Source organism: Varanus komodoensis, unplaced genomic scaffold, assembly GCF_004798865.1.
Source record: "Varanus komodoensis strain SLA01 unplaced genomic scaffold, ASM479886v1 scaffold9, whole genome shotgun sequence".
NCBI lineage: Eukaryota > Metazoa > Chordata > Lepidosauria > Squamata > Varanidae > Varanus > Varanus komodoensis.
Genome location: NW_025336598.1, coordinates 693,694 through 706,708, shown reverse-complemented (window position 1 = coordinate 706,708; position 13,015 = coordinate 693,694). Strand labels below are relative to the sequence as shown.

The 13,015-nt window shown below is 40.4% G+C and overlaps 1 long non-coding RNA gene across 1 annotated transcript in view; it reads left to right on the top strand.

Annotated features, from left to right (window-relative positions):
- Nucleotides 1–978: 978 nt before the first annotated feature.
- The window catches only part of LOC123016899, a 24,271-nt gene continuing 12,234 nt past the window's right edge, over nt 979–13,015 (top strand). Inside the window, exons 1-2 of the long non-coding RNA XR_006413490.1 lie at nt 979–1,107; nt 6,383–6,385. This is a non-coding gene — a long non-coding RNA (uncharacterized LOC123016899). The remainder of the gene's footprint in view (nt 1,108–6,382; nt 6,386–13,015) is intronic.

Here is a 13,015-nt window from a genome sequence, read left to right as displayed (position 1 = left end):
ATTCTTCTGGACTCTTGGTTGCAACTGAGCATTGCCTGAGCAACAACCTCGACCTGAGCACTGGCAAGTCTTGTATCCAAGGCTCGCTTTTCAGTCCTGATTGTTCCCTGGCTCTGCCTTGTGGTTAATTCTGATCCTGACTGCTAGTTGGTCTCAGCTGCTGGCTTGTTCTTCAGACCTGCTTTTTGGATTGCCCTCCTGTTCAGTCATGATTGTCCTTTGATCCTGCATGCCAGCTCCTGATTCACTCCAAAATAGTGCCTATGGCCAAACCTTAACACACATTTATGGTCCACTACAGTTTACCAAGTGGTGAGTTTTTCCAGCATAGATTTGCTTAGTATCTATGCTTAAATGTGATGTGAATTTTTTTTTTCTGCCATGAATCCGTTTAAAAGCCAGGTCTATCCCTCGTGTTCTTCAGACGGTAATCTGAAATCTTGAAAATGGAAAGCTATGGAAAATATAGTGTCGTGCCTGACGACGCGACAGAGACGTCTACTCGTGAGGAGGAGGCAGGAGCTAGCAGTGAGAGTCGGGCATTGGAACAAGGGGACTTATATTTAAGGCCCAGTGCCCAGACGGCCCCTCTGCAGCCTGGCTCTGAGACAGCTGAGCAAGGAACCTCTCTACAGCCTGACCCCATAGCCTCTGAGAGAATAGCCTCCCTGCAGACTGACAGGGAGGCATCTGCAAGAGCAGCTTCCCTTGATTCCAGCTCTTAGCTGCCTGAAGAAGGCGCCCCCCCCCCCCCCGGCTCCTGACTCTAAAACAGCTGAGCAGAGTTCAGGAGAACAAGAGGATTCAACAGAAAGTCTGACGAACGCTAAAGTCAGGAGATCTTTAAGACGACAATTACAATTACGATGACAGGACAGAGGTCTGTCCCACCCACGAGCAGAAAGATGAGACAGAAAGGTCTGATACCACGTGGTCTCCTGAGGTAGCTCAGAAAAGGAGCAGCAACTGGACTGCAAAGGGGCTAGTTATTAGAGCTTATCAGTCACATTGTAAATCTTGTAGTAAATAGCAATAAAAGTCTTTAGTTTCACTGCCGGCTGCTGTGTGAGTTAATTGGAGACGTGCGTTACGACCTCACGACATATAGTGAGGTAGTATATATCAGCTTTACTTTTGGTACATTTTTCACCCAAAAGCTTTGAGTCTTTTGCACACATTCTTGTTCTGGAAACTAGGGTGGATACTATTTTGGGTCCCACATATACAGAGGAGCCTAATATTCATTAATTTGCACCTTCCATCATCAAGATACTTCAACAAGAAACATGCATCTTATTTCAAGTTTGGAGCCTGTTGGCATCTTTGCAGTTTGTCAATGCTGTAAATAGCCCAGATTAGAGTCCCTAGTTCTTTTGTTCAGCATTTTCAACAGACAGTAATATGACTTTTTAAAAAAAGCCAGGAAAAAGCTTTGTACCTAAAAATGTTGTGTGTGTTCCTTTCCTTTTCAAAATGCTGTGTGGAATGGATGTAGCAATGAGTCATCCTAGGTTTACCTTCCGGGCAGTATGACTCAGAATGGGCCTATCATAACAAAACGGCTGGAAGAGCAAAATGATGTCTTATTTTGAGAGCCTCTACCAAGGCAATAAAACACTTTCTTTCCAAGCATTGGAAGAATGAACCCTAGCCTCAGAAACAGAGTAGATGAACTCCAGCATCAAAGATATAGATAGATAAGTACATATTTATGTCTATCGCCACCACGATCATTGTCATTAGTGGCAGCAGCATCTCTTCTGTATTCAGTCCTCAGCTGAAAGTGTTTGCACTTCTGCAGCCAAAACAATGCTATGCACCAAAGGAAACTATCAGCCCACTCAGGAATCCTGAGTTTGCAGAAGTACAAGAGAACTTCTAAATCACTAAAATGCCAACCCAACAAGGATAGAGTGTACTCAGTGGCTATGGAACCCTGACCATTTGTGGAGAGAAAAACAAAACACACAAAATAGCAGGGAGGGGATGGAGCAGCTGGAGCCCCTTTGCCCATTTTGTGGCAGAACTCTTCTACCATAGGAGTGTTGCTGTGGTAGGTAAAGTGGGCCCACCTCCAAACAAGAGGAAGGCCTCCACAAATTCAGGATAATCCTGGATCATGCAGAAGTGGAAAAGCATAGGAAGACAAACATACCAGACAGATTCAAGCAGAACCAATGGATTAAAGCAGGCTTCTATACATGAGGCATTTATTCTGCGCTGGTGATCCCTCACTCAAGGAAGTTTGTGGAGCATTTTCACAACACTGTGGTCCTTCAGAGTTTCTCCTGAGTTTTCCAGGCTTTTTGAGGGATTCATTAAAGCTGGTATTAAATTTTAAATTGCAACAAACTGGAGCAAAAGCCAGGTGAAAGCCAGGTGAAAGTTTGCTGCACCGCAGTTACACCACAGCTACATGAGGAATCCATTTAGAGGTGGGAATCTCATGGAATCTGGGCTCAGGTCCATGACTCTGGCATGGCTGTACCTCCAAGATCCCAGAGACAATGGCCAGCATTCACATTTTGCTCATGAGGAATGGAGCCCTGTGTGAATAGTGCCCAAGTGGGGTCTCTCTTCCATGTCATGTGCAGCAGCCTCTATTTGGAATGCAAGTGACACAGAAAAAGGTTGCTGGTTTCCATGAGTGTTTAAGACTTCCTCTTGGCTGGGCTCACTTTCTAAGGCAGGGCAGAGCAGGAGAGGAGTCCACAAATACTGAAGGAAAGGGCTCTGAGGAGTTTCAGAGCAACACTAGCCACAGCAGCTCCTTATGCTTGGTCAATAAAATATGTGGAAAGGCTGAGAAATACAAGTCAGACCTCTCATATGCAGAAGCTCAGATTGCCCGCCAGTCAGATGGTCTGACACAGTGGTTGTGCCTTATGGAAGTGCGGGGGTGTTCTGCTTTGTTTCCTCCAGGTGTGATTGCCCATGTTTCTCATCAAAGCAGTGCCCTGCTGCCCCTTTCCCAAAAGAGGCAGCTCATTCCTGCTCTTCACCTTGTGGTCTTGCTGAACTTCTTTTTTTTTTAATAAGTTTTATTCTAAATAAACCTAATACAAAGAAAAACTAAAAACAACATCAATCATCAGAAACACTAATGGTAATTTATTATGTTCTATTGTATTTCAATGTATCTTACTGTGTTGTAAGCCGCCCCGAGGCTTCGGCAAGGGGCGGCATAGAAATGTAATAATATTATTATTATTATTATTAATAATAATAATAATAATAATAATAATAATAATAAACATCCCCTACATTTTTTCCTTTTATGTTAACTTATAAACATATTTGAATCTATGCGAAGGACTGTTTCTCTAGCCAATAATAAAAAGAGTCCCAGGTTTGATAGAAGTCAGTATCTTCTTTCTCCTTCAGTGACAAAGTCAATCTGTCCATTTCTGCAAAGTCCAAGATCTTTTTTAGTATCAGTTCATTGGTGGGTGGTTCTTCACTTTTCCAGTGTTGGGCAAATGCAATCCTCGCTGCAGTAATTACATGTAAAATCAAGTACATTTCTTGTTTATTAATATTATCAGGTATAATGCCTAATAAGAGAATTTCAGGTTTAAAAGCTAAAGACTTTTGTAACATTTCCTCAAGCCATTTATGTATTTTAATCCAATACTTTTTTGCTTTATCGCAAGTCCACCACATATGATAGAAGGTACCCAATTTATGTTTACATTTTCAACATCCATTTGACATATTTGGAAACATCTTGGGTAGTCCATTTCACGACAAATACCATCTATAGAACATTTCATACAAGTTTTCTTTATATGAAGTTGCTAATGTTACCTTAATATTTCTCTCCCACAGCTTTTGCCATTTTTTAATTTAATATGTCCAAAGTTTTGTGCCCACGTTATCATAGTTTCCTTAACCTGTTCATTTTCCATTCTCCTATCTAGTAAGAAATTATATAGTCTTTTAATCATTTTCTCATCTGATTGAAGCATCACCAGATCAAATGCTGATAAATCCTTATAAAAACCTCACATTCTATAGTCTTTAGCATATCTTGATTGTATCTGCACCTTATGCCACCAAGAAATATTAGATCCTTGTTCTTGTATTTCTTGATTCAATTTCAATCCTCCATCATTATCCAAAATGTCATCATACCTTAGGATCGCTTCAAAGTTCAATGCATTTGGATATACAAGAGCTTCCATAGGTGAAAGCCATCTTGGTAATTTATTATACAGTTTTGTCTTTAACTTTTCCCACACTGACATTAATGATTTCCTAATATAATGACTTAAAAAAGAACCATGTACCTTACACTTTTCATGCCACATATAAGCATGCCAACCCATTTGCAAATCATGCCGTTCGAGATACAAGATTCTCTTATTTCTTAAGGTTATCCATTCTTTTAGTCATGTTAAAACAGAAAAACAGAAGCTCGATAATACAGCATCCAATCAGGGACACCAAAACCCCCATTCTCTTTAGCCTCCTGAAGTATTTTTAGTTTAATCCCTGGTTTCTTCTTTCTCCATATAAATCTCGAGATTTGAGAATTTAAATCATAAAAAAAATTCTATCAATTTTTATGGAAATCATTCGGAATAGAAACAAAAGCTTTGGTAATATCCTCATTTTAGCTAGTGCTATTCTTCCCAGCAAGGAAAATTGCAAATTAGCCCATTTTTCCAAGTCACTCCTAACTTCCTTAAATAGTTCATCATAATTGTCTTCTTTCAGAATGGTACACTTAGCTGTAAGATAAATTCCCAAGTATTTAACCTTTTTAACAATCTGAAAGTCTACTTGTTCCACCAGAGTTTTTCTCTGCTCTTGTGTGAGAATTTTTACTAGCAATTTCATCTTTTCTCTGTTTATTTTCATCCCAGTAACCTCGCCATACTCTTCAATCCTTTGTAGGAGTTTAGGCATTGTTACGAAGGGTTCCTCAGTTATGAAAACTAGGTCATCTGCAAATGCTTGCAATTTATAGCTTTCATCTCTAATTCTAGTACCTTTAATGTCCATATCGTCCCTGATATTTCTGTTTAACACTTCTAAGATCAATATAAACAACAGTGGTGATAGCGGGCATCCTTGTCTGGTACCCTTTTGTATATCTAGAATATTTGTAAATTCTCCATTGATTATAATCCTTGTAGACTGTTTTTGATAGATGCTTAATATTGCATTAATGAACTTTTCACCAAACTCCATTTGAACTAGTTGTTGCTTCATAAATTGCCAATTAACATTGTCAAAATCCTTCTGTATGTCCATGAATAACAGTGCCATTGGTTTTTCCGTATGCATCTCATAATACTCTAAGATGTCCAAGATAGTTCTCATATTATTCCTCATTTGTCTTTTAGGTAAAAAACCATTTTGATCTGAGTGAATAAAGTCTGTTAGATACTACTTCAATCTTTCTGCCTTTATGCAGGCAAAAATTTTGTAATCCACATTTAATAGTGATATAGGTCTATAGTTTTGAATCTGCATCAAGTCCGTGTCTTCGTTTGGTATTAATGTAATATTTGCCTCTGTCCAAGTATTTGGTATTTTAGCATCTAACAATGCTGCATTACATATATCCTTAAGAAGCGAGGCAAAAATTCCTTCAAAGGATTTATAAAACTCTGCTGGTAGCCCATCCGGGTCTGGAGTTTTGTCATTCTTTTGTCTCTTAATTGCCTCTGTTACTTCTGTGATTGTTACTTCAATACTTTTTGGTATTTCTCCGGTAAATTTGGCAGGTCTCCCTTTCGGATATATTCGTTTACTTTCTCAGTTGAAATCTCATCATTCTGGTATAGCTTTACAAAGAAATCTTCTGCTATTTTCGTAATATGTATACTTTGTACTTGCAATCGTCCTTCTCCATCCTTCAGTTTACTTATTAGTCTCTTCTCTCTTTCCTTCTTTACTTTATAAGCTAACCATCTCCCTGGTTTGTTAGCATTTTCAAAGAAGTTCTGTTTGGTCAATTTCATTTGCTTAGTGAGTTCGTTTGTATCCAAGAGGTTCAGTTTATGTTTTAGAATATTCATTTGTACCTTAAAGTCTTTTTTGGATGGATCTTCCTGTAGCTCCTGTTCAAGCTTCGTCAATTCCTCTACTATTTTAGCTCATTCCTGCTTGCTCCTTTTATTTATTTTTGCTGAGTATGTTATTATCTGTCCCCTGACATAGGCTTTGGCTGTATCCCAGACATTTTGCAAAGAGGTTTCTTCTGTTTTTATTTGAAAGAATATTTGCATTTCCTTATTATCTCTTCTATGAATTTTTTATCCTTTGATAAGGCTTTGTTTAACCTCCATCTGAGCATTTTTACTGTCCCTTTCAATGACATAGTTACAGGGTTATGATCTGCCCAGACATTTGCCACAATTTCAGCTTCTAGCAGGTCTGGTACTAAGTCTGGAGTTAACCAAGTCATATCAATTCTAGACCACAACCTATGTCTATATGAATAGAAAGTATATTTAGCAGAGGTTGGTTTTTATTTCTCCAGACATCTACCAAATTAAATGATTCAATCATATTAAAACAAGACTTTGGAAGTATCCTCCTGCCTTTTCTATCCTTAATCTCACTCTTATGATCCATTTTCTTCTCCACAACTGCATTAAAGTCTCCCATTAAACACATGGTCTGGCAGTCCAATTGTGAGAGTAAAGAATGTAGTTTTTGGTAAAATGTTTCCTGATGGTCATTTGGGGCATAAATCACCACTAAAAGCACCTTTTTAAGTTTCATTGTGATTTCAACCATCAGAATCCTACCACCATCATCAGCTAATATATATTTAGGGTCTAATTTTTCCTTGATGTATAATGCTAAACCTCTTTTCTTTTGAGAAGCAGAAGACATAAATAGCTTTCCAAGCTTTAAACATTCCAAAAGCTTACTATGTTGTTTCTTAATATGTGTTTCTTGTAGGCAAATTATATCTAATTTCCATTTTTGAAGTTGAAAGAAAATCCTTCTCCACTTAGAGGGTCCGTTTAGTCTGTTTATGTTTAAAGAGAGCAGTTCAATTCTTCCTTCCCTTTTGAAAGCCATATTTAAAGAATATATTTATCTACTTATGCTTTGCCTTTACACTTCTACCTTTTTTCTTTTCCTTTGGTTCCAGTGTCTGTTCCTCTTGTTGTAAGTCTGTATTCACTATGTCTCCTTCTTCAGAGTGGTATGCTAATAATTCCATTGGTTCAGCACCTTTCCCTCCTTCTTTTGGAGCACCCGATTCTTCCTCTTCAAATGTGCTTCTAAATTTTTCATAAAACTCTTGTGCCTTGAAGATTGAGTCCAGCTTGTATCTTGTAGAGTTCCAGGTGAAAAATATTCCTTCTGGCGTTAGCCACCTAAACATGATCTCTTTCTTAGTCAGCTTCGTAGTAAGGAATAAGTATTTCTTTTGTCCTTCTCTAATCCTCCATGGTATTTGTTTCAAAACAGTCACCTCATGATGATCATCAGCCTTTAAAGGTTTATCATGTACAGCCCTCAAAACATTGTCTCTTATAGACCTTTTTGCAAATTTAACATGAACTTCCCTCAGAAGCTTGTGTTTCCTAGCATAACTTGAATTCACTCTATAAACAAGGTCAATATTTATGTCCACCTCTTTGTTTTCTAGATCCAATGCCTCTGCCAGCATAGTAATTATTAATTCCCTTAAGTCCTCATTCTTTTCTTCGGGTATGTTCTGGAATCTCAGATAATTAGATGCCTTCTCCATCTCTAATATACCAAGTGAATCCCATAATGACTTGCTTGTTTGTTTTATTAATTGTGTTTCTTTGTCTACTGTTTCAATTTTTTCATGGGCTTGTTGTATTTTTTGTGTATTCTGTTCAGGTTTGAGTCGATCATCTGCCAGTTGGTTTGATACATCCTTAACAGAGCTGTCCAATTTGTCAAGACGCTCTCTTTGTTCATTTGCAAAGTTCTTCTGTGCAGCTGACATGTTCCTCTGTTCTGCTAATATATTCCTCTGTTCTAAGCTTAATTTTGATATAGAATTTTGCATAGCCTCTTGGGATGCTTGCATAGCTGTTAAAGATGTTTGTATCGCCAAGAGTCATTTGTAGATCTTTTTGGTATTTTTCGGCATCTGCAGCATTAGACTGGTGAGTTGGACTCTGAGCAGCTGATGTAGGTGCCGCAGAGGAGGAAGAGTATGTTTTTTTCATAGTGATGGTAGTTTTTTGCTAGTAATTGCAAAGTAACAACAGAAAAAGAGAGAGAGAGAAATCTCCAAGAGAAAAGAGGAAGGAGACTTTTCTGTAAATTCAATAGCCACAGGGTGGCAGCAAAGAGTTATTTTGTCTTTATGTGACCTAACAAAGAGGACTGAAAAAGAAAATGTCTGCCCATCAAGATAAGCAAGGTTAGTTTTTCTATCACTTAATCTACAATATTTTTTTATTTTGATTCTTCGCCCTTGGGGAGATTTAAAAAAAAAAAGAAACCTTTCTTTCCAGCCTCATATTTTCCAAATCTCAGTTCCTCTCCCCTAGATTAGTCGCCGCTTAAACTCCGTGGGGGGGGGGGGATTCCTCCCTCTGTCAAGGGGGCTTTTCTTTCTTCTTTATCCCGATTAGTATCTGCTTCCAGTTCTTCCACTGGTAATATTGAAAAAGGTAGAAATGCTCACGCAGCAGGTCCGATGTACTTCAAGCAGTTATTCTATGCTATCCCCATCACCTATTCTCCATTGCCCACTGCATTGCAAGAGACCAAATTTCTATCCTTGTATGGGAGAAGCAGCTGTGGTTGCAACTTGTGCAGGGAGCATTTGGCAATGCTACCATCTGCCTCAAGAGTGAGTATCCAAGGACCAGAAGAAGCAAAAGACTTGCACATCCATATGCTGTAAACCACAGAAACAGGTACGGACACAGAGACATTTTTCTCATGCTTAACAGGAAACAAGTTTATTAAATATGCTGAGCATACTATTCACATTCACTCAATTTTCTGAATCATAGGCCTGTGGCAACTCCTTTACCTGGGGAATTATTCAATATGTCCTGTCCTCAACTGCCACCATCTCCCCTGCTTTGAGGGGCTTTTTCAGGTAAAAGATCCACACCCCACCCCACACACACTATGCTGCTCCTTTTTCTCATTTAGGGGCCTCAGAGTACAGATTTTGATTAGGACAGTGTGCATGCCTCATCGGTGGGGGTCCCTCACAAGGACAACTCTTAAGTTCAAACTCTACTTTGTGAAGTGTTTTGAACCATCCTTTGAGGTCATGGGAAGAGATTAACTATGTTTAGCAGTAGCCCACTTTTGTTTTGTTTAGTCTCAAAGTCATGCCCAACCCATCACGACACCATGGACAACATTCCTCCAGGCTCTCCTGTCCTCCCCCATCCTTGGAGTCCACCCAAACCCACACCCACTGCTCCAGTGACTCCCATCTAGCCACCTCATCCTCTGCCATCCCCTTCTCCTTTTGGCGTCAATCATTCCCAGCATCATGTAGCCTTTTGGTGCTGTCCATGGGGTTTTCGTGGCAAGGATACTGGAGTGGGTTGCCATTTCCTTCTCCAGTGGATCACCTTTTGTCAGAGCTCTCTGCCATGACCAGACAGGCATAGCTCATAGCTTCATTGCACTATGCAAACCCCTTTGCCATGGCAAGGAAGTTTTCCATGAAGGGGAGTAGCCCATTGCATAGCAGGATTTCACTGTCTACCTGAATCCACTAATATAAAAGCAGTAGTTTCTCAAAAGGGATGTAGTTTGGGCAACCAAGCAGTGGGACCAAAATCCACATGGACAAAACTTGCCATCATGCCACTCCCATAAGTTATGCAGGGCCACATTGTCAGACTCAGATGCATACAGTATGAAAGCGAGCCTTTTTTGTGTAGGTCCCAGGGCATCTCAAGCTGTATAGCTGCTCAGGCTTGCTCAGAAGCATCCTGTTGCTCAGACCCCCATTCAAAAGCAGCTTTGTTTCTGGTATCTCTGTAGATGCGTTGCAAAATGAGAGACAGGTGAAAATTGAACTTACTGATCAATTTTCATGTCTTCTTCTTTATCTTTAGAGGTGCCAAGTTGCCAAAGCATTGTAAACTACACATTGGGCAGGTTCTTCCCACAGAACACTCAGACATTTCAGAATAGGTTGGCACTTGCACCTTTTTTTCAGATTCATTTTCCAGCCTCTGTCTTCCAAAGTGTGCACTTTGCTACTGACTTTGAAACAGTCTATCCCTCCTCTTCAGTAAAACACAAACAGTATAATGCACCAGCATAATGCTTTCATGCATGCTATACATCCCATGACACCTAAGCATGACACAAGGTGGCACTGTGCTCCCATCCTTGATGAAAGGCATACTGATATAGCACCCTTCTCAACTATAGGTGATCCAATCTTTGAAGGGTGGTGCCTGAGGAATAGGGAAAAAGGATTAACCAAGGAACTCACAGCATAGAATACTGGCCCCTTTGCACTTAACATAGAAACATAGAAGCAGAGTGAGTCAGAAGGGACCTCAGGTCCCCCAGCTCCAGCCAGCTCCACTCATGACATGCCGACCGCTTCTCATTGTGTGAGTGATGCTCAGAATATCTGGAACAGCTGATGTCAGGGACTTTGTCTGTTGGTTTAAGAGGTGAAAGTCCACTGAGATGTATATACCCCATCCAGTTGAACTTCAACAAAATAGAAGAACAAAAGCCATAAAAAAGGAAAGGAGATGGGGGGGAGGGGGAGAGGGGAAATTACAATTTTCTTGGATAAAATTTGAATGTATCAGTTGCAACAGATACATATGAAATGTATCCCCATGTATATATGTATATATTGGTAGGAAAATAATGCTGTCAGGGAAAGTTGACAGCAGAAGAAGGTGAAGAACAAGTATGAAATAGAAAATTCCATAAAGGAAGTCAGATCCTTGAGTTTACAAGAGCTAAGCAGAGCTGTCAAAGCCCAGTCATTTTGCAGGACATTCCTTCATAGGGTCTCCATAAGTTGGAGCTCACTTGATGCCATGTAACAAAAGAGAAATATATTGTTATCAATCAAAAGCTTCAAACAAATGTACACTTCAACAAATATCCATGTAATAGATACAAATATACATATATCCATTTGTGGATTGCATCTAAATACCACCCATTCAAATGTTCAAAGAGCTGTTAATTTCACAATCCATTGCATCATTGGAGGTGGCTGTTTATCCCTCTAAAGTTGTAATATCAGTTGTCAAAAGGGTATGAAAAATCCATTTACCCTGAGCTTGCAGATAGTTGAGGGCAACATAAGCCTCCATAAATATTAAAGAGTCTTCCAGTTTTGTCTGTATTATAACCTCCTCCCAAAAAGGCAGCTACTGAGCCTTGACAAAACATATGGCTGAGTGAAGCAAAAGCTATTTAATATCTACATGAAACCGCTGGGAAAGGTCAGCAGGAGGTTTGGGCTGCTGAGTCATCAATATGCTGATGACACCCAGCTCTACCTCTCTTTTTCAACTAACCCAGGTGAGGCAGTGGCTGTAATGAACCGGTGCCTGGACAAGGTAATGGGCTGGATGAGGGCCAATAAACTGAAACTCAATCCAGGTAAGACGGAGGTTCTGTTGGTTGGTGATTCGAGCTCCTGTGTAGGTGACTTGGGCCTTGCCCTGGACGGGGTTGCACTCCCTCTAAAGGACAGGGTCTGCAGCTTGGGAGTGCTCCTCGACCCAGAGCTGTCCTTGGAAGCTCAAGTGACAGCAGTGGCGAGGAATGCTTTCCTTCAGCTTCGGCTAATTCATCAGCTGCATCCCAACCTGGAGGAAGATTGCCTAGCAACAGTAACATATGCATTGGTTACTTCCCGGTTGGATTTCTGTAACGCACTTTACATGGGGCTGCCCTTGAAGACAGTCTGGATACTTCAGATGGTGCAAAACAGAGCTGCCAGGATGCTGTCGGGGACTGGGTGTTATTCTCATATAACCCCAGTTCTCCATCAGCTCAATTGGCTTCCCATCGAAGTCCGGGCTCAATTCAAGGTGCTGTTTATTACCTATAAAGCCCTAAATGGCTTGGGACCAGGATACCTAAAAGAACGCCTTCTTCCCTATTTGCCCTCCTCCCCGCTGAGATCGGCAGCAGAAGCCCTCCTCCGGGAACCCTCTGTGAAAGATATTATGAGACAGAGTACCTGCGGCTCCTAAAATGGAAGGAAGAATTGAATTTGTGAGCTGCCCTGAGGCTTCAGCGAATGGGGCAGCATAGAAATTTCCTAAATAAATAAATAAATAAATGCTCTCTTTAAATGTGAATGGACTAAATGGACCCTCTAAGAGGAGAAGGACCTTCTCTCAACTCCAAAAACTGAAGCTAGATATAATTTGTCTACAAGAAACACATATCAAGAAACAACACAGTAAGCTCTTGGAATGCCCAAAGCTTGGAAAGCTATTTATATCCTCCGCTCCTCAAAAGAAAAGAGGTTTAGCATTATACATCAAGGAAAAATTAGACCCCAAATATATGTTAGCTGACAAAGATGGTACATTTTTGATGGTTGAAGTCACAGTGAAATCTAAAAAGGTGCTTTTGGTGGCAATCTATGCCCCAAATGATCACCAGGAAATGTCTCCAAAAACTACATACTTCACTCTCGCAATTAGATTCTCAGACTGTGTGCTTAATGGGAGACTTCAGCGCAATTGTGGACAAGAAAATGGACCATAAGAGTAAGACTTAGGAGAGAAAAGGCAGGAGGATACTTCCAAAGTCTTGCCTTAATATAATTGAAGAATTTAGACTGACAGATGTTTGGAGACATAAAAACCCAACTTCTGCTAAATACAACTTCTATTTAAAGGAAGGCAGGATGCGCTCCAACGGAGCAAAGCTCAGGGAGCCAAGGTTCCATTTAGATGCCAGGAAGCACTTCCTGACAGTTAGGACCCCGAGGGTGTGGAATGGGCTTCCACAAGAGGTCGTTGAGGCCCCATCGGTGAGGGTGTTCAAAGATAGGCTGGACATGCACATGCCCACCATGTGCATG